This window comes from Dermochelys coriacea, chromosome 2, assembly GCF_009764565.3.
Source record: "Dermochelys coriacea isolate rDerCor1 chromosome 2, rDerCor1.pri.v4, whole genome shotgun sequence".
Lineage (NCBI taxonomy): Eukaryota > Metazoa > Chordata > Testudines > Dermochelyidae > Dermochelys > Dermochelys coriacea.
The window spans coordinates 136545165-136565806 of NC_050069.1; the positions used below are offsets into that span (position 1 = coordinate 136545165).

At 43.4% G+C, this 20642-nt stretch overlaps 1 protein-coding gene and 1 long non-coding RNA gene across 4 annotated transcripts in view; one reads left to right on the forward strand and one right to left on the reverse strand.

Moving 5' to 3' along the window:
- BASP1 (brain abundant membrane attached signal protein 1) overlaps positions 1-10339 on the reverse strand; it is an 83712-nt gene extending 73373 nt beyond the window's left edge. Inside the window, exons 1-2 of one of the 3 annotated variants that reach the window (XM_038392954.2) lie at positions 10162-10286; positions 9171-9342 (exon numbers count right to left, since the gene is read on the reverse strand). The gene's annotated coding sequence lies outside the window, so the exon portion shown is untranslated. Of the gene's footprint in view, positions 1-1078; positions 2323-9170; positions 9343-10161 lie in introns of those variants that run through there. The other 2 variants (XM_043508448.1, XM_038392953.1) reach the window with 2 other exon arrangements.
- Positions 2456-8525, forward strand: LOC122458808. Its single transcript, XR_006279084.1, has 4 exons — positions 2456-2609; positions 5877-6166; positions 6356-6860; positions 7186-8525. It is a non-coding gene; the product is annotated as an uncharacterized LOC122458808 (long non-coding RNA).
- Positions 10340-20642: the final 10303 nt, after the last annotated feature.

Sequence of the window (20642 nt, forward strand, 5' to 3'; positions counted from 1 at the left end):
TGACATGGACATGTAGCCTTGACTGGGGGGGGGGAAAAAGGATCTGTTGGAGTACCGAGAAAGCATTCGATGCATATTCATGCACATTTATTGAAATACAGGCTGCATTAGGAGAGGAGGGTTGGGGGAGGGAGGCACACGTCTGGTTTGTTAGTTGCTGCCTAGACAGAACTAACGCTGCTAAACCTCCAAAAATTTGCATAAAGCATTGACAAGTCTGGGGATTAAAATTGTTGCCGCGTATGCTGTCATTTTCAAGCACATCCGTGATTGTTAAAGCAATAAACAAGCTCTTTTAGTGCCTAATCAAGAACAATCACATTGTTAAAAGCTACAATAGGCTAACGGGCTGAGCTTCCATTTAAAAGGATTTAGCTCCCCCTTAGTGAGGGTTTGCGTCAAGATTTATATTTTAATCAAACACATTCCCTATCTCATCCTATTCCAAAAACCAAAATGCCCCACACGTAAAATAAAAAACCATCCTTCCAAATCTAGGACATTGCCCTAGTATCCCCTAGATGTTATCTCGCTATGGGGTCTCTTCGCCTCCTCCCCTCCATGGTCTTAACATGGATTCATTTTCTCCTCTATGTGCTTCATTTCATGAGTAGGTTTGGAGGTGTGTTGTTTAAAGCAACCTTCCTGAGAAAATTCAAGCCACTAAAAATTACGCAGTATTACAAACACCCTGTTCCCCACCCTCTCTCTCTCTCTCTCTCTCTCTCTCTCTCTCTCTCACACACACACACACACAGCCCAAAGCGTGGTAACAGGCATTTCAAGGCAAGGACTGGATTTTAATCCGTTTTTGAGCCTCACATGAATTCATACGTTCTCTCCCTTTCGAGGAATAGAACCCTTCACGGCGTGCTTGATAAGAGATGGGGGTTAAAGCACCTCCCAATCTGCGATTCTTCCTCCACTGGAGCGGTTTTTTAAAAAAATAAATAAATAAATAAATTAAAAAAAATATATCCTTTCCCCACATTTGAGACAGAGCTAGACAGAAAAGAACCAAACGCAAAGCTCGTGGTGTCTGCCACGGAAATGGCACAAGTGAGACGCTGCTTCTTACCTTTTTTATATTTTCCTCTCTCCCCTTGTGTGTGTTTGTGTGCTCTGGTGTCACAGGGAGAGTCCTAGGTAGCCTAGCGCCGCTTGGCTTGGGCTGAGTTGGTGTGTGGCTCTCCCCTGCTCGCTTGCTGGGACTGGAGTGACTAGTGCTCGTTGGAGCAATGCCGCCGCCGCTGCTACTGCTGCTGCTGCCTCTGCATTTCTCTCTCTCCCCCTCTCCCTCTCCCTCTCCCCCACCCCACCCCTCTGTGACAGTCTGTGGGCAGTTCAAAAGCCACACGCACTCTTATTTATTTATTTAAGCAGCTCGGAGGCAGGCGAGGTGCTTGCCCACGCTCACGCGTAGGGGGCGCACTGACCCAAGGTTTTAAATATGGGCTTGCACGCTAGAGGAGGATTTGCTGGGAAGGTGCATACCCCTCTTTTCCCTGCAAAATGATCGGGTCCCAGGAAGGATCCCGGCGGTGGGTTGGTTGGATCCGAGGAACCATTCCTCCTGCCCAAAGACATCGCCGACAGCCCGGAGAGAGAGAACGGTGGGAGGCCGATGCCCTTCGCGAGGCGAAGCTGTTCCTTTGCAGCAGCAGCAGCAGCAGCTCCCACGCCGCTTCCCACCCAGGATTTACATCTTGGAGACACCCACCGAAGAGCCCTCCACCCTGCACTTGTGCCGCAGACCGGCCCGCAGCTCCCAGGGGTACACGCAGATCAGCGGACTCCTGAAGTTAGGCGGAGCTCGGCAAGCCCTAGCCGGAGGTTGCAGGGCGATGGCGGCAGCCGCGATGGGTCGGTTCGGTTGCAAGCTGGGCTGCCTGCCTCCAGGGTCACCTTTTCTGGAGGAGATTAAAGCAGCCCGCTGCGAGGGGGAAGCGGGGAGAGCTCTAACCAGTCGTGGATTCCCCTAACAAGCTAAGGGCCAGGTCTGGCCTTTAAAGCCCCCTCGTTTCTCAAGAGAACGGAGAGGAGTTTACTCGATCGCTCCCGCAGTTGGGGAGCTAGCCCGGAGAGCGCAAGTTTCTGTAAGGTCCGACCCCCCCCCCCCGCCACAGTTCCGGTCATGTTCAGAGCTTGCGGCGACCGCAGGGCGATCCTGCACTGGGATCGTACCCCTACCCCCCGTGAAAACCAGTGCCGGAATCTTCGGGTTTCCCCAAGCCCCGCGTCTGGGGGGCACGGGGGGGCCACTTCATTTACAGTTAACGCAGCTCTTTATTTGATTAAGGGTCTACATATCAGTGAAATTGCTACCAAAAAAAAAAAACACCCCAACCCGATTTAGCTGATATTTTTATTTGCAGCACTTGGACGCCCTCTGCGCCTTACAAGAGGTCAGGACAGTTTGTAAACACAAGCAACGGGATAGGGTTAGCTCCCGCGTTGATGAGAGCACCCTGCGATCTGGTGGAAGGGAAGAAGAGTCTTGACACCGTAAATCCGGATCCGTTTCACTGAACAACACAACTTAAAACTCGTGCCTGGGGCATCTCCTCTGGGGGACTGACTGCTTCATAGTCACGCAGTGGAATCGACAGGTAGGCCAGAGCTTTGAAAGGGAGCAAACCAAAAATATTATCTTCCACTGACCTGAAGGCAAAGAGAATAAATATCCGAGTACTAGCGGGTTTGCTGCAGGGGTATGGTTTCATAGGCAAGGAGACCGGCTTCTAGTGAACTCTAATACAGCGGGACTTGTTTTACAAGGTAGTAAAATGAATTGCTTCTGGGCACCACGAGGTACACGCTGTGGCTATTAGGGACGTCCGATAAATTTACTGTCAGGTTGACTGGAAGAGGGGTCTAGGTCTATGGATATACAGCCCCGCTCCAAACGCATCGTACACAAATCAGCAGACCACGCTGTTTAGGGAGGAGCGCCTCGCTGGCAAACTAACGCAGTTCCCATTTTCCTGATACGAACACTTTGTAATGCAAAGAATTGCATAAAGACACTAGACTGGGAGAGTTAGCAAGCACGAGCCCAAGATCTCGCTGACGTGACAGCACTCGAGGATTGTGCACAACCTCTTGTCTCTATTTCAGGAGTAGCGACGAGCCAGGGGTTTTGTAGAAATTCAGATACAGCGATCCGTGTGCGACACGCACATTTCCGCTTTCAAATCTGTCCTTGCGGTCTAGCTAATCTGCCTCTTTCGGCATGCAATAGCTGATGCCATTCCCGTACATTTCCAAAAATGGAAAGCGTCAAGAAATCCACCCGCTGGCTCGGGGTTGCTGGCTCGCTTTCAGGTTGGGGACAGCAGAGAACCCGTGATTGGAATATAGATCCAGAAGTTACCATAGAAACTAGAGAGAGCCTGCCTCGGGATTAAGAGCTGCAAATTCACAAGAATAGGGCTTGTGGTTTCCTAGTAGCTGTTCTTATAAAGATAAAAAATGCTGCCCTCTTCGCATGCAGTGATTAAATGGTTTTATTAGCATAACAAACCTCGATATTCAAAGTCTTACCATAAATCAGTGTTCAGCTAATGCCACGCTTAATATCTTTAAGCCTGTAAACCAAGAACAATTTAGTACTTGTAAAAATGTCTTCTGACAGCTTCCAATGTGTACAGTTAAGGAGATTTCTTACTAATCTTTAAACCTTTTTCAGACAGTATGAAGGCATTGCAGTATACTCTCTCTCTCTCACACACAATCTTCCACCAAGCAATCATTTGCAATTTAGGTAGGGTGAAATGGCAAAATACTGTAATGTAAAATGCCTTTTTGACACCTTTCTGCATTCACTTCATTCACTGCAGAGCCTTGAAACCAGTCTGTTTGGTTAAGGGAGGCTGGTTAATTGGTAACAAGAGCTGAAATTTAGGATCATGTTTCAAAATGAGAAGGGATTTTCCACCAAGTTAAAGCAGCATTTCCAATATAAATTAGGTTGGAGTTAGGTACAATGACACTGCAGGAACGGCTATGTTGACAAAGCAGACTAATATTCTCCTAACACCCAGCAGAATTTGTCAAGAAAGAGGGTGAAACAGCATGGTTGAATTTAGTGCCTGATTGCAAGGGCCCAATGTTGCTTTTCTCCACTCTCAAACATTTTGAGGTGTCCACTTTCAGGTGTATAGGGCCAACTGCTGCTGGTGCTCACACCCCTATGTGTTCACCTGTGGCACCTGAACCAGAGTGCAACTGACTTGAGCCTGATCAGTTTCACCATTATCGCCCTGCCGAGATTCAGAAACCACACCAGGCAAGAGCGACATTAAACAAGCTTGCATCAGTTACCTGCTGCTGCGCCTACTTTGGATATGCTGTGTGCAGAAATCTGAAGTGGGGTGGGGAGGGAGTGTGTATTAGATGTCAGGGAAACAAAAGGGAACTGCTGAGTTTTAGTATGAAAATTACAGAACGAAAAATACTCAAACAGCCTCTTCTGAAAGAGATTTGGCCCTCAGGGTTTCATAAGAGAGGTTTGATCAGATATGCTTATTCACATGGAGATCAGAAAAAGTAATGCGGGGAGACTGAGGAAGAATTGCAGTGCCTTGCTACTATATCTATATATACACACACACACGGGCAAAAACATAGGGTTCAATTCCCCTTTGCCCTCCATTTTGTCTCATTGGTTATACTTGTGCAAAGTGCCAATTCAGAGTAGTCCACTCAGAATGGTGGTAGCAATTTACATTGGCTTTGCATAGGCATAAACGATTATGCAAGAAGCAAGGCAGAGGAGAATCAGGCCCACAGACATTACGTGTTTGTGTGCGTTTCTCCAAGTTATTTTTCAGTAGGACACATACCATGTCCACAGGAGTACATAATTTCTGAACAGACTGATTGGAAGGTTGGTATGTGGGACTTCTGCCTTCACCAAATCAGAGCACTACTAGTTCTTACATGCATGCTCATTCACGTATATGATCCTGAATCTACTCATGATTTTTAGGGTTAACTTGATTCGACCATATATACACCAAAGGAAAATGGAGTTATGAGGTAAATATGCATAGTATTTCAAACTATTCCTCCTAAAGGCATACTGAACAGAGAAGAAAATGGAAGTCTGAAATGAAGTAACTTATTATAGGAAGGTTACTGGGGTGCTAGTGCAGATATGTATGCAACTGATATTTACATTGTAAGTTCTGTATCACTCACACACACACACACACACAGGCCCTATACACCTAAATCTCTTTAGTGTATCATAGGCAAATGCATTAACAAACCTGTGCAGTCTGTTTAGCCAAAATAGGGTGAGCAGATATCCTGATTTTATAGGGACAGTCCCAATATTCGGGGCTTCGTCTTATATAAGCGCTTATTACCCTCCACCACCATCCTGATTTTTCACACTTGCTATCTGGTCATCCTACTCTAAAATGTGTTAAACTGGCCAGAGTCATGTCAGATTCATGGACTTCTCAACATCAGCAGGGTGATTAATGACCTTACAGTTATTAATAAATAGCCTGAGATACTACCAGTATGGAGAAAAAGCAAAATACTGAATTTTGAACTAGAACTCCAGACTCTTACGTTACAATTTGTGTAATTTCCTCTGCAACCCCTGGGTCTTTAGAGAGGGATTTAAGGAAAAAAGTTCTTTAAGAAAATTTCTCATCAGTTATAAAAGGTATCAAATTTAAACTCTCTTACTTGATAAGTAAGTGTCAAACTTATGTTGTGAGTTATTGGCAAGGGGATCCATTTTCCAAGTCAGATAAAGCATACTACCCCCCAAATGGCATCTAACTGGTATATTACATAGAAGCAGTTTCTCCAGAGTTGTTAGTATTCAAATTTTTATTTCTCTCTCTCCTTCTTCCCAGTGTATTTTACTGAGCAAGCTGGTTTAAAGAGCACATCAAGAGGAAATGACTAATGGCAGTGACAACAGAGAAGTTTTTAAAAAAAAATAAAAAGAAAAAAAAAGTGACGGGAGAAACATGGTTTTGTTGTGATCCAGCCTCCCATGAGAAGAGTCATCATGCCTTCCCTTTCACCTCTGCACCATGTGAAACCTACATCCATCGCTAGATTCATAAATTGTATGCTTAAGGCAGGCACTGTTCAATTAAAAAAAAAAAAAACAAGTTACCTAACTTAGAAGAGAGTCTAGGTTATTAAAAGTTTCAGAGTAGCAGCCGTGTTAGTCTGTATTCGCAAAAAGAAAAGGAGTACTTGTGGCACCTTAGAGACTAACAAGTTTATTAGAGCATAAGATGAAGTGAGCTGTAGCTCACGAAAGCTTACGCTCTAATAAATTTGTTAGTCTCTAAGGTGCCACAAGTACTCCTTTTCTTTTTAGGTTATTAAAGGAGTTACAAAACATGCATTTGGCCTGTGTTTCACAAAATGATGTTCTTTACTTTTCACCTGGGATAATTAAATCCAGTGAGTAGCCAGTCCTTAAAATCAATTTTGGTTTCAGGTTCTCATACCCTTGCAAAAAAATTCTCATGAATAAACAACAGGTGCATTGTGAAACATGATATGCCGGCCAACAAGTATAATTCAATAGCATTCATTATTTACCAAATCACACCATTTAAAGAGAAGACAGATGCCTTACATAGCATAGTGACTGTTACAGTCTTAGAGCACACTGACAAAGTAAGCTCGATATTTTTTCCAGGCTTGAAGAGATACTACAGTTTATAAGAATACACTCTTTATGAATTTCAGAATTTTAAGAAATGGTCATGTTTCCTGAGGACTTCATAAGTGTCAGTGTGCACTATTATCTACACATGCCATTTTCTTTTAAAAGAAAGGCAGTATGTATCATAGGAACTAGGAACACATAGGAAGGAGTACTTGTGGCACCTTAGAGACTAACAAATTTATTAGAGCATAAGCTTTCGTGAGCTACAGCTCACTTCATCGGATGCATTTGGTGGAAAAAACAGAGGGGAGATTGATATACACACACACACGGAGAACTTCATGTTCTCTGTGTGTGTATATCAATCTCCCCTCTGTTTTTTCCACCAAATGCATCCGATGAAGTGAGCTGTAGCTCACGAAAGCTTATGCTCTAATAAATTTGTTAGTCTCTAAGGTGCCACAAGTACTCCTTTTCTTTTTGCGAATACAGAGTAACACGGCTGCTACTCTGAAACCTGTCATAGGAAGGAGTGTTCAATATCAAAGTGCTCCAGAAGAGAGCAGAACCATGTATGCTCCAAATAAGAATGAGGTAATATCTTTTATTGGACCAGCTTCTGTCGGTGAGAGAGACAAGCTTTCAAGCCACATGGAGTTCAACAGAAGTTGGTCCAATAAAAATATTACCTCCCCAGCTTATCTCTACTATCCTGGGACTGGCAGGGCTACAACTACAGTGCATACCCCAAATAAGAATGACATTCTCAGAGGAGCTTGAACTGAAAATGTATGTCATTTCTCTTAAATCCCTTGCTTCTTACTGCAAGGTTGCTCTATTCACAGAACATGTTTAAGCGTTCACTTCAGGATATCACTGTAGTTGCAAGACATATGATTTAATACAGTAAAATCATGATTGTCCAAACCTCCCTTTTCTAAGGAACTGCCAGGCTATCCCTCTGTTCTATGGCTCCCTATTATGCTACTGGTTCTCCCAGTATAACTCACGTAATCAAGTTTTATGGGTTTATTATGTAAATCATCCAACACAGGCTTTTAATTTTTAATCAACCCACTATCGTTAAACATTTGTAAGTTTATCAGCTGCGACCTCTAGAGGGGGCCCTGAGCTTCGCGTTTGGAAGCTCTGTTTAGGCTCACAGAAAGTCAGTGATGTTCCTTTCTTCAATCTGAATTCAGAATCCCACAAGGAGTGGGAGAGATGCTATCTTGGAGTTCCCCAAGTTCTGAGACACCTTGTTACCCCTGTCTCAGCAAGAGGGGGACTTGCTTGCACTTAGCTCCCTGATACTAGCAGTCTGTCAGCCATCGAAACTATCTCCACAGAACTCCGCCAGCCCTTACTTTGCCTTGCAGGTTAACAATAAGTGCACCCCATTCCTTGAACCCCTCTGAAAGTGTCCCGCTATAGTATCCAGCCCATCATACACACACAGAAATTACCAGGTAAACTGTTCCCAGAGAGACTTTGTACAATACATGTCTGACACAACTCAGCATCAGGTCTTTTATAACATTACAGCACTGAAATATATTTATAGTGGAATACTCATAAATTTATTACCAAAGGTTTAAGTTTTAAGAGACAGCAAGTAAGGATAATAAGTGGAAACAGAAATGGTTACAAATATAAAACAAAACTTGTAATGCAATCCTAGCCCTACACTTAACAGGATTGTTTCCTAATTGATAAAGGAGATGTTCTGCTAAGAATTCAGTCCTTGACAAAGCTGTTGATTTCCAGTCAAAGTTAGGATCTAAGCTTCCATGAACGGATCACCCCACACCCTTCAAAGGGTTTCCCCTTTGTCTTACTTGTCTTCCAATTATAGTTCAGTAAACCTTTGAAATGCTCTCCTGTTTGTTCTTTGGTGAACTCTTCCCTGTTGGAGGGAAGCTTCCATTGTATTGACTTACAACCAGACAGAGATATACATCTTATCTCCTGCCTGGAAGAAACCTGGTTGTCAGCTCTGTCTAGGGGACAGTTTCTAAACCTATCATCAGTATCTACATATTACTCCTTATGTATCATCTGTGCATACATCTCACAATAATTATGAGGATCAGTCTGACATAAGCTTTTATTAGATACCTCACTTGACCCTCTTTGGATAAACACTATGAAAGCAATGTGTGGGGTGTAGTGAGTTTATCAGGTCTCTCAAGAGTTGCTGACAAAGAACAGTGCTCATTTTGTGTGATGCACTCAGACAATCAGCAGATAATGCAGAGAGTGACATAATGTAACACTGTAGTAGGGAATCTAGCATAGTCCTACAGCAGTACGCCCACTGCACAAAGGAAGTGGGGGGAAAAAAAAGACTAAAGAACTTTAGGGATTTGTTCCTCCCTCCTGTACTTCAAAATTAGAGCCCTACCAAATTCACAGATGGCTGTGAAAAATATGTCACAGACCATGAAATCAGACCTCTCCCATGAAATCTAGCTATTGGTGGGGCAGAGTTGGAGGCACTCCAGCTGGGGGTTCCTACCTTTCACCAGGTTCCAGCTGCTAGTCTTCCTGGCTGGGGGGGAATGGGACTTCCACTTCCTCTGCATGGCTGCTCTTCGTGCAGGGAGATCATACCCACCTCTGGGTACCTCACCCAGCTACAGGAAGCTCTGTGGCTATGCTGCCTTCAGAGTCCAGCTCTGGATAGGGCCCTATTCATAATAGAAGCAGACACAATGACAGGTTGGAGGGAAAGATGGTATCTCATAGGTTGAGTAATCATGATTGAATAACCTTGGGGGAAATGGGCAGGGAGAGCGAGGGAAATGGAAGCTAACACACCTGGAGAATTAAAGACTGACGTGTGCTGAGTATACTGCTGGGGGGGGTGCGGGGGAGCATGACAAACCAAGGAGAGGCCTGGCACAGTCAATAATTGCCTCTTTACTGGTTTTGCAGGATAGTTTTTTACTTGTTTTCCTTTATTACACCTGGGAAAGCTACTTTTCTCAGCTAATTAGCTAGAGGCCATAACTGAGAGCATGCCAGGCACGTGCTTCATCAATTAGCACTCCAAATTTGAGGACACCTGGCCAAACCAAACACAAACCCACACTTGGCATGCCACTCTCCCTTCAGTAACCCCGCTACAGTCTAACTTCTGACAGTCAGCACAGCTGGGACAGCATAGATTGCTTTGCTCATAGCCCCCACTCTCTTTCTTTGCTACAGCCTAATCTGCAAAGGTTCTGCAGTTTACACACACATACATTCTATTTGCAAGTAATGGAAGTGTGGAGGGACAGGCAAGGGTCAGCAGGACAAGTGCTAAGAAGCCTTAGGCTACATGGTTTGTTTTCAGTTACATTGAAAAGCCACTGGTGGCAGCTTAATGCCCCCTGGGAGCTTTAAGAAGATGCCAAGAAAATACAGCTGTTGCCTAGCCATAATTGGGAGAGAGTGCAGCCTTAATCTGCAGCACATGCCTCCTGGAGCTTGCATGCTGACGAACCACTGATGAGCAAGCTTACCTGAAACAGATGAACAGCAGTACTCCAAGGTACAGATGTCTGGGTGAGGGTAGATAGCAGGCCCTGTAATGGAAAAGGGAGCTCAGCCTCTGCTACCCATCTCTTATACAGCAGCTCACTGGCCTCTCCTAAATCCTTTCCCATGAGTCCACTATTTGCCCCGCTGCCTAAGGCCCCTCCCTCTGCAAAACACCCTACCCAATTTGCAGCTGTCCTCCGCAGCCAACCCCCACCAGCCCAGCCACAATGGAATCCCCCAATCCTCTTTGCCAGTCCTTTCCCACTCCCATTCCCCCTACCTATACACCCTAGTCACTACCCCAGTCCAGCAGTCTCATACTTACTCCAAACTCCTCAACTCTTCCTTCCAGTATTCATCATCCCCTTTATATCTTCAGCTCCTCCTTTGGAGAACAAACCCAACTCCTTGTTACCTTGTGCTCCCCCTTCTCACTGTAGCCACTTTATGTTTCTGATATTTATTCTTAGGCTGTAAACACTTCCAGGCAGAGCCCTTCCTCTGCTCTCACCCCCCTTGAATTGCAGCACATGCCATTTCCTCAGGAGACCCCTTATCACCCATCTTCATCCTCACTGAAGTCCCCTGAGGTCTCCTCCACACCCCCATATGCCTATTTCCTGCCTCTACAGTAATATTTTTTTCTCTCCTCTCTACTGAATGTCTCCTCATGTCTTTGATCGGTACTGGCAATCAGTGGCAGGGGCTTGCAAACAGTGGAAGGTTTCTTCCCTTTTACTCCTCAGTTTCACTCTCTGGGGCAGAAATCCTGGCAGAGGTCAGCAAGAACAAAGAGATGAACAAATGTCCAGTTGCCGCTCTTCCAGATGTTGGAAAGAGGGTAGCGTGGCAAGAGAAAAAAATCTTTCCCCTTCCATTTAGATTATGGGTGATCAGAAATAAAAACTAAAAAAGAAGCAGCCCATCACCATTCCAAGCCAAAACTGTGCATCTGTCAATTCCGACAGCACCATCTGCCTCAGCGGCCTGGCATCTGGAAGATCCTTCATTCTGAGCAACTTGCCAAGGTATTTCCACGAATTGGCCACAAGGGGGTGCTTTTAGTTCATCATATGCTTCAGGCAGAAACCTTTACCTCTTGCTTCACAGAAGGAAAGGCAGTCAATTCTCTTACCATTTTCACTCATGCTGAGATTTCCCTAGGTAATGATGACCATTTGTCCTTTTCCATACGATGATCAATACTGCACTGCTGTTGGGATTTCAAAGGTCAATGCACCACTGCTAGTAGTCTGCCACTCCATTTTATGAAGAGGATTTTAAAATGCATTAAAAATCCAATTCACTGTTGACCTGCACTTTATGCAGTCTTTTACACCAGTGCAAAATCGGTGCAGACTAGGAGTAAAACCCAATTCTAATCCGGTTGCATGTACATCTACTTTGCACAAGTATACCTAACTACCCCACATTCAGGACACTGATGAGTGGGGGCCCATAAAGCTTAAAGTATGGGGGAGGTATTTTTGAAAGCTTTGTATTTGAAACATTTTGTATTTTTTTAGTCATTACTGGGGCTTGTTTGTAAAGCACTGGGGCTCAGCCTTAGCATAACAGCAACACAGCTCATAGCACAATGTGATTTTATAAGAGTGTTGCCTGCAAATTCCTGTGAAAAGTTCTTTGGCCCAGATCCTCAAGGGTATTTAGGCTCCTAGCTTCAATGGAAGTTAAGAGCTTCAATACCTTTGAAGATATGGGCCTTTGCCTTTCTATATGTTTGTAAGTGCTAAGCACATTTTGGGCACTATTCCAATATATATATATGCAAAATTCCATTCTATTTAGGTTCTTATATCACACCCATGAGTGGTATCTGACATCTAAGTAATTCCATCATAAATCTCTCCACTTTATTACACAAACACTTGATTGATTGACAGGCCAGAGGAAGGAGTATGTGATTTTTATTAATATAACATCAGAAAAGTCTGCAGGGACTGGCCCTATTTGCCTGCTCCATTCCCGGAAGCAGAATGTTTATGTATACAAGTATCCTTGTTCCCATATGGCTAAATACCTGAATACACAACCTGAATGTGTGAGCCACTTAGGTCACACATGCACTTGGGGCTGAAGAAGGCAACCCTCAGCCCCAGTCTGCCGTAGTGGACACCCTGTGGTTACTACTGCACAGTGTGGACAGGAAAAACGCCCATAAGCTGCTGCTAATGCCCCTCTACATACCTTTGTAGGCCAATGGATCCACAGTTTGTGGAGCAAACAACCATGCCCCAGTGTGTACCCACAGTGCTTGGGCCTGGGCCCATCCCCTTTCTTCCCCACCCCTCCTTCTGTGCTCCTGTGGACTGCTCTGCCAGAGTGATTGGCTTTGTGCCATTCAGGAGACTGCCATGTTCACTGATATGGCCTCTCTAGATTCAGGTCCATAGCTAGGGTTGGCAACTTTCTACTTTCTGAAAACTGGACCTCCCCTGCTCCACCTCTTCCCCCAGGCCCCACCCTCTGCTCCACCTCTTCCCTTTAGGCCCCACCCCCACTCACTCCTCCCCTTCCTTCCTCCTCGCTGGATCCTTTCCACCTCCTTTTCCCCTCCCTCCAGCTGGGCTCCCTCTGCTCCAGGGCTGGGATGGGAGATGCAGCCTGATGTGAAGCCTGCTGCCTGCCGGCCCATGAGATGCAGGTAGGAGGTGGCCCCAGCTGAGCAGGGACTGGCGTGGGTTGATGATCCAGTGCCTCTCTCCACCCTTGGGAACCAAACTTCTGGTGTCTGGTCAGTATGTCTGACTGGACACTGACAGGTTCCCTTTTCAACTGACTTTCCGGTCAAAAATTGGACACCTGGTAATCCTATCCATAGCCCAGTGGAACCACATTTGTTCCACTGCACTATGGGCCTTTCATAGTCCCTATATAGCATCAAGGCCCTGAATTTGCAAATACTTATGCTCATGCTTTACTTCATGCACATTAGCATTCCTGCTGAAATCAATGTACCTGTTCACATGCATAGAGTTAAGCAAGGGCAGTGTTTGTGGGCCTAAGTGATTCAAAAGATCTGATTTTTGTAGAATTCAGTACCCAGGGGAAAACAAGGATATACCATACATCCACCTAGGGAGGAAACCAGCATAATGATTCATACTCTGGAATTCTGATTTTTGGTTTTAACCAATAAAAACCAATAAAACACCCCAAAACAAAAAAAATAATTAAATCAGTGTTTATCCAATAAATAAGAGCCTACCAAATGCACTGTCCATTTTGGTCAATTTCACAGTCATAGGATTTTAAAAATCATAAATTTCATGATTTCAGCTATTTAAATCTGAAATTTCACAGTTTTGTAATTTTAGGGGTCCTGAACCAAAAAGAAATCGGGGATCACAATGTTATTGTAGGGGGGATTGCGATACCATGACCCTTACTTCTGCACTGCTGCTGGCAGAGGTGCTGCCTTCAGAACTGGGGAGAGGCGGCTGATGGGCAGGATCCCAGCTCTGAAGGCAGAGCTGCTGCCAGCAGCAGCGCAGAAGTACAGATGACATGGTATGATATTGCCATCCTTATTTCTGCACTGCTGCTGGTGGGGCACTGCCTTCAGAACTGGCCAACAGCCACCACTCTCTGGCCGCCCAGCTCTGAAGGCGGCGCAGAAGTAAGGGTGGCAAAACCATGACCCAGCCCCCTGCAACTCCCTTTTCAGTCAGGGCCTCCAGTTTGAGAAATGCTGGTCTCCCCCATGAAATCTGGTCTTTCTGTGCTTTTACCTGATACTATACAGACTTCATGGGGGAGACCAGATTTCATGGTCCTACCATGAATTTGGTAGGGCCTTACCAATAAACACAAGAAATAGTTGTATCTAAGGGCTAGTCTACACACTGCAGAAATGCTGGGGCTGTGATTTCTAAAGGGTATTAATGTGTTGTGCATTAATTGATCTATGTAGACACTGCTGGTGTGCACTAAAGGTTCCCTAATGTATTTTAACGTAGTGTGGTTTGAAACAGTATTACGTTAAAGCACACTGGGAAATATTACGAAGAGATTACTCATTATAGTATATACAAAGATAAAGCCCTGAAAAACTCTGATTTTTGGACCTCAACATAAAACTCAAAAATTGCTAAAAAAATAAGCTCCCCAGAAATGAAATTAATAAACCCTGGAAAACAGAACCCCTATTCATAATGGTAGGGTAATTATTACAATTTACTAGCTATACTGTTATATTTGAAAGTGCAATCTGTATTCAGGGGACTAGATTTTTCATGCCCCAGGCATGTACGCATGATTACACATTTTTTAAGGGTCAATATATTTTGGGTCTGTTTTTCTTTTTATTTTCAATAGCTTATTGTGGAGTGGTGTGGAGGATAAATAAAAATCCTAAAACTACATAGGTTGGGTTACGTTCAGGTATACAAAACTGACTGCAATTCATCACATGCAGAAACAATCCATAACACCCAATTGGATGATGGGCCTGAAACAAACTTCAATATCGGAACACTTCTGAATACAAAGCCCAATTCCGATCCAAATAATGGAGTGAGTGGTATGAACAAAAAATGTGGATCCAAACACCCTTGAACATTGTGGTGGCTGACATCTAGATCCCAAAATGTTGTGGTATTTCTGAATATATTATGCTTCTATGTAGTTATTTAGTCCATAGTACATGGTAAAACAAACAGCAACAGGAAAAAAATGACTAACCAAATCCTTTTGGACTTGCAAAATTCTTAAAAGTTGCATTATATTTATTTAGCACATTTAGAAAAGACCACATTATTCTTCATTTTTGAACAGCAAGAGAGTTTCCTTCTGCGTATTTGGAAAAAAAGACAATATATATCCACGCATTTTGAACACCTGTCAGTTAATTTTCTCTTATGGTGGGCAGCTTCTCCATTGCCAATATTTAGGCTAGTTCCTGAAGTCCTGGTTCCATTTTCACTTAGTTTTGTCTTTATTGGACCCTTTGCCTGAGGAAGAACTGAATAAGGGCTTCAGCCTTTGGCATTTTGTCAACAAAGTTCCTTCCAGCCACGAGTTAAAGAATGATCATGTCCTGATATTGATCATAATCCTAACCCCACATCATACATGACCTGATCCTGCATCCAGTAAAGTCAATGGCAACAGTCCCAAGAATTTCCATGGCACAGCTCCATATTGATTTATTGGATGAAATCTACTATCTACTTTAAGTATTTATATGGCCCCCATCATCTGAACACTTCACAATCTCTAATGTATTTATCCTTATACCACCTCTATAAACTAGGGAAGTTCTATTATCCCCTTTTTACATATGGGGAACTGAGGCAGGCAGACTCAGGCCTAGAGGCTCAAAGATATTTAGGATCCTAAATTCAATTTATTTCAATCAAAGTTAGGAGAGTAAATACCTTTGAAGATGTAAGCCTAAATAACTTGTCCAAAGTCACACAGGAAACCTGTAGTAGAGAAGGGACTTAAATCCTCGTTCTTTAAGTCCTAGGTGAGGGCCTGAACCACTGGACCATCCTGCCTATCTAGAAAGTAAAGCCCCCAACTGGAACACCTGTACTCTCAATGTAATACAAATGCCAGTAATATTAATGAGATTTTAATCATAATCCAAAATCCTGTTAAAACTGATGTTGTTTTCTTAATGTAGATTTTGCACATAGAGCTTGATCCAATGATTTCAAAGAGATTTGGATCAAGACCTTCCTGTATAGCTACCCTGTGGACAGCATGACCTGTTCTGTATTAAGAATAAAACCTACCAAGTATAATTTACATGCTACTGAGATCAGTTTTTCAAAAAGTGACCTCTAATTTGGGTGCCTCCATTTTGCAGTGTCTGCCTTTATCTAGGGTGAAATCCTGGCCCCGTTGACACCACAAGCAAAACTCCCATTGACCTCAATAGGGCCATGATTTCATCCCAGAGGTGCTATGCAGAAAGGATTTGGGAATAAGACCCTCAGGAGCGTGATTCTCTCCATTTGCATCTCTAATGTAAAATACTACCACTGAAGGAAGTAGAAAATTCTGATTTGACTGCATTTTGAACAGATGTGAGTGACTAAATAAGGTACAAGGCACTGAAGAACCAAGCCCTAAAGCCCTGAACCTCAGTTCTCTGAATGGTCATTTTGCACTATTAAAACTGCCCTAAAGGATCAGCTAACTATTCCCCTAATATGGCCACTTTACGTCACCCTCTCCCTACACCACCACTTGACTCAGGGTGCTTTGGAGGTGGCTTGAGGACAGGGAAGAGGGGATGAAAAAGGCCAGTAGGGCTGGAACTGGAGTATGATGTGTTTTGCTGATCCTGGCCAATGGAATGGTCCCTAAAGAAAAGGTCTAACCAGCATAAATTAGAACAACTCTGTGGCTCATCTATCTTGTATCGGGTTCTTGTTCAAACCCCAGGTGGCCATAGATTAAAGCATGAGCATGGCACAGCTGGGAATTGAACCCTAGGAATCAAATTAAGCTAGCCACCCAAAAAGGAAGGCATATAAAACTGAAGGAGAGATTTTAAAATTTGGGCATAAGTGACTCACCCAAAGTCACATAGAAGATGGCAAAGCAGAGAATGCTGACTGTCAGTCCTCAGCTATAACCATTAAACGGTGTCAAGAAAATACATTATTTTGTAATATAGATTGCTCCCGTGTGGTAATGGAATTCTCATTTGGCAAATTAACAGTCAACAGTTATGAGACTCTTCTGTTAAATGAAAATGTTGGCAGAAGATTCTGAAGAGTATATAGCATAATGGTCACTGAAGATAGCTGTCTTCTATTGACCTTCAAACTGGGAGACTTGAGTTTCAACAGGGACATTGATCATTAAGATGTGGTTGCATACAAGTTAATTTGCTATCTCCCATGAAGTAGGATACATTCCCACAGTGGTGCACCAAGGATTTAGCCACAGTACTCTCATCTGTGTTATAGGGAGACATGCTGTCTGGCTCCTGAGCCCTGCTTTGAAATGTTACCCCATTTTGTTTGAGATGTTTATTTTCATCTCTGTTTATGTGCTAAGTTTAGTGACCATGAAGGGAGAAAGAACTTGAGCTTTAAAGAATCCTGAAGATGTGTACTACCAGCTGTCTATCTCTGAGTGAGGATCTAATTGCTATACCTTTTGCCTATATTAGGTGACTTGTGTGGATGCCACAAATGAATGAACATATGGGGAAGGCCTAAAACATATGGCAAGATCAAGGCTGTTTTCAGTATTAGATGTGTTTGTATTATATACACAATAGAAATGACTATACTGTAGCTATACTGCAAAACTTCACAAAGGAAATGAGATAGAGAAACAGATGATGCATTCAGCTACAGTGAAGAGACTACTAAGTATCTACTGCTTGAGTGATTAGAACTTGCTGACCTGCATGCCTGTGCATCGCAAAGGCAGATGCTTGCTTGCCCAGTGACACAGATGGATTTATAGGGAGAGACAGGTAACAGTCTTCATGGCAGGCACAAGCTGCCAGTACCACTAGGTCCCTCAGGCAAGGTCAATTGATTGCCAAGACCATCCAAGCTTGATTTTGAAAAATGTCAGCAAAGGTTTCCATTTAGTTGATTTAAGGGAGAGATGCTGGCAATGACACTATGGATACAGGACTAAGAAATTATGGCCTAATTCAAAATCCACTGAAGTCGCTGGAAGGTTTCTCATTGTCTTTCAGGTCTGATGCAAAGCCCATTCAAGGAGCATTCTGTGTGAACAAAAAGCATGAATAACAACATTCTGTAGAGATGAGGTTTCAATGTCACTGGACTGTTCACCCAACGCCAGTATAAAAATTGCTAATTGTGAGTCCTTCTCTGCTTCTTCAGAGAGCTACACACAGAGGAGCTGGCATCAGCTGGGGACAGCAAGAGCTTAGGCTCAGGAGCCTAGGGTTCTCCTGTCCTAAATGCTGACTCACTGTTAGAGCAGGTCAACATTTTCCCAAGTTTCAGATTTGGACGATTTGGCAGTTTGTGACAATACTATCCAAATTTTCAACCAGCCCTACTTGGTCTATAATCTCAGTTAAGTCATTGTCTGTGCCTCACTTTAGCCAGCTGTAAAATGAGGTTAATAGTTATAACTGGAAGGTGCTTTGTCTACATTAGATAATAATGGTATTCTGCACAAAATGAACTCCAAAGCCTAAAGCTGAGCTGTTTATATTAACAATTTGAAAGTTAAAAGCAAAGGAATTTGTTAGCCCAGTATACGGGTATTCCTGAGTTAACAAGAAGTACCCTCAAACAGTTATTACACAATATTAATACTTTTAATTAAACTTTCCAAAGTGAAATGAAAGAAGGGGGAAGAACTACATAACACAGAATGGCTCTACATCTGCAGAAAGGTAAAGTGTTTCATAAATAAAAGCTTAAGAAATTCCTTTGCCTTCACCTTCACTCTTCCTTCCTATTGTCTACCCTTCCCTCCCTTATCACATTTCTCCTTCACTCACTTTAGATCAGCAAAGCTCTTGTCCCCAGAACTGGTAATATACATGTGTTTATATTGTGTTTCAGCATTATATCAGGAGAGTGTGACACTCCCTAAGGGTACCCAGGGTTGTGAGGCACCTCACCACCACTTGCCCTTAGCTTGAAGCAGCCTTGTCTGTGTCTACTGTGGATCAGCTCCCTGAAACCGCCAGCCTCTGGCAATACAAACACTACCTTCTAGGCCTCGCAGGCCTCGCTTTCCCTGTACACGTAGTGATAGGCACACACCAATCCCCAAGTGTTCTGAGCATTCCCTGTAGTGTCCAGCCCCTTATCTGCTGAACACTGACAGAACTACCAGGTCTGCTGCTCCTGAAGGAACAGTACACTGCAGCTTACTAGTTATACCTCACAACTCAGCCCTGCTGAACACACAGCACTAAGATATATTTATAGTGAAAAGAAGAATAAGTTTATCATCAAAGAACAGAGATTCAAGTCAAAGTGAGTGAGAATATTAGAAACAAATAAGGTTTTATATAAAACAAAATCATAACATGCTTTCTAGAGACAAAACTTAACTAACAAGTTATCCTCCTGCTGAAGAAGCATATCTCATCCAAAGATCTCATCATTTTCAACCAAGCATGGCTGAGATTACACTTTCATGAAGCAAATCTGCTATCTATTTACCTCCTAGGTGGGGAATGCCCATTGTCCTCTCTTCTCCCCCTCTCCCCCAAGATATAGTCAAGGAAACCTTTGGGGTGCATCTCAAGATGAGGCTCTCTCCCTTTTCTCCCCTGCTGTTTTTCTCTTCCTGTAAGTTTTTTTTTTTCAGAAGTTCCCACAATCCTTCATTTGCATTCAATTCAGACTGGTGATAGGAGACCCACTGTGAATGAGACAATACTCAATTTATTCAAACAAACAGGTGGATAAACATCTCTTTGTCTGATAGAAAACCTGTTTTTCACCATTGCTGGTGACCAACCTTCCAGACACAGATTCTAAGAACATATTTCAGTATATATACTAACTCTTTAAATAGTGGCCTTACATACATTTCACACTGCTATCAATGACCAGCACGACACAGACTTTTATTTAAGACATAACATATTATTTGGTGAACTAGAATGAACACACCAGACTCAGGAGATTTCTTTAATCCCTCTATGCTCCCTGGCCAGTTGGCATTAAGAGATTCTTGGGTTACAGAGAGGCTGAGTCTGCAATTCTCCCATAACACAGATACAAATGTCTCCAGTCACCACCCCGGCACTTTGTTGTTTTGATCCTCTCTTCCCAACTTTCCACCTTTGTCTCTTCTGTCTTCCTAGAGCTCTTTGCAGTGGGGGGGATTCATTTATGTATATACAGCACTTGGCTCATTGTGGATGTGACGGGTTTGGTCACAGGGATCCCCTTGGGACTGTCATCTGATGTGCTGAAATTACCTCTGAGCCTGTTTTCCCTGCCAGCTTAGGACTCTAGAACTTGTCTTGTTGATCCAGACACTCTAGCCTGCTGCAACACAGACTCGGAGTCTGGGCCATGCCCCCAAAGCTGCAGACTTTAACCAAAAATAGCTCAGCAGGTTACCTCTCCAGCACCCAGACACCCAGTTCCCAGTGCGATCCAAACCCCAAATAAATCCAGTTTACTCTGTATAAAGTTTATGCAGGGTAAATTCATAAATTGTCCACTTTCTGATAGAGAGATATGCACAGCTGTTTGCTCCCCCCAGGTATTAATCGCTTACTCTGAGTTTATTAATAAACAAAAGTGATTTTATTAAGTATAAAAAGTAGGATTTAAGTGGTTTCAGGTAATAATACACAGAACAAAGTCAGTCACCAAGAAAAATAAAGCAAAAACACACAAGTCTAAGCCTAATACATTAAGAAACAGATTACAGGTAATATCTCACCCTCAGAGATGTTCCAATAAGATTCTTTCACAGACTAGACTCCTTCCTAGTCTGGGCCCAATCCTTTCCC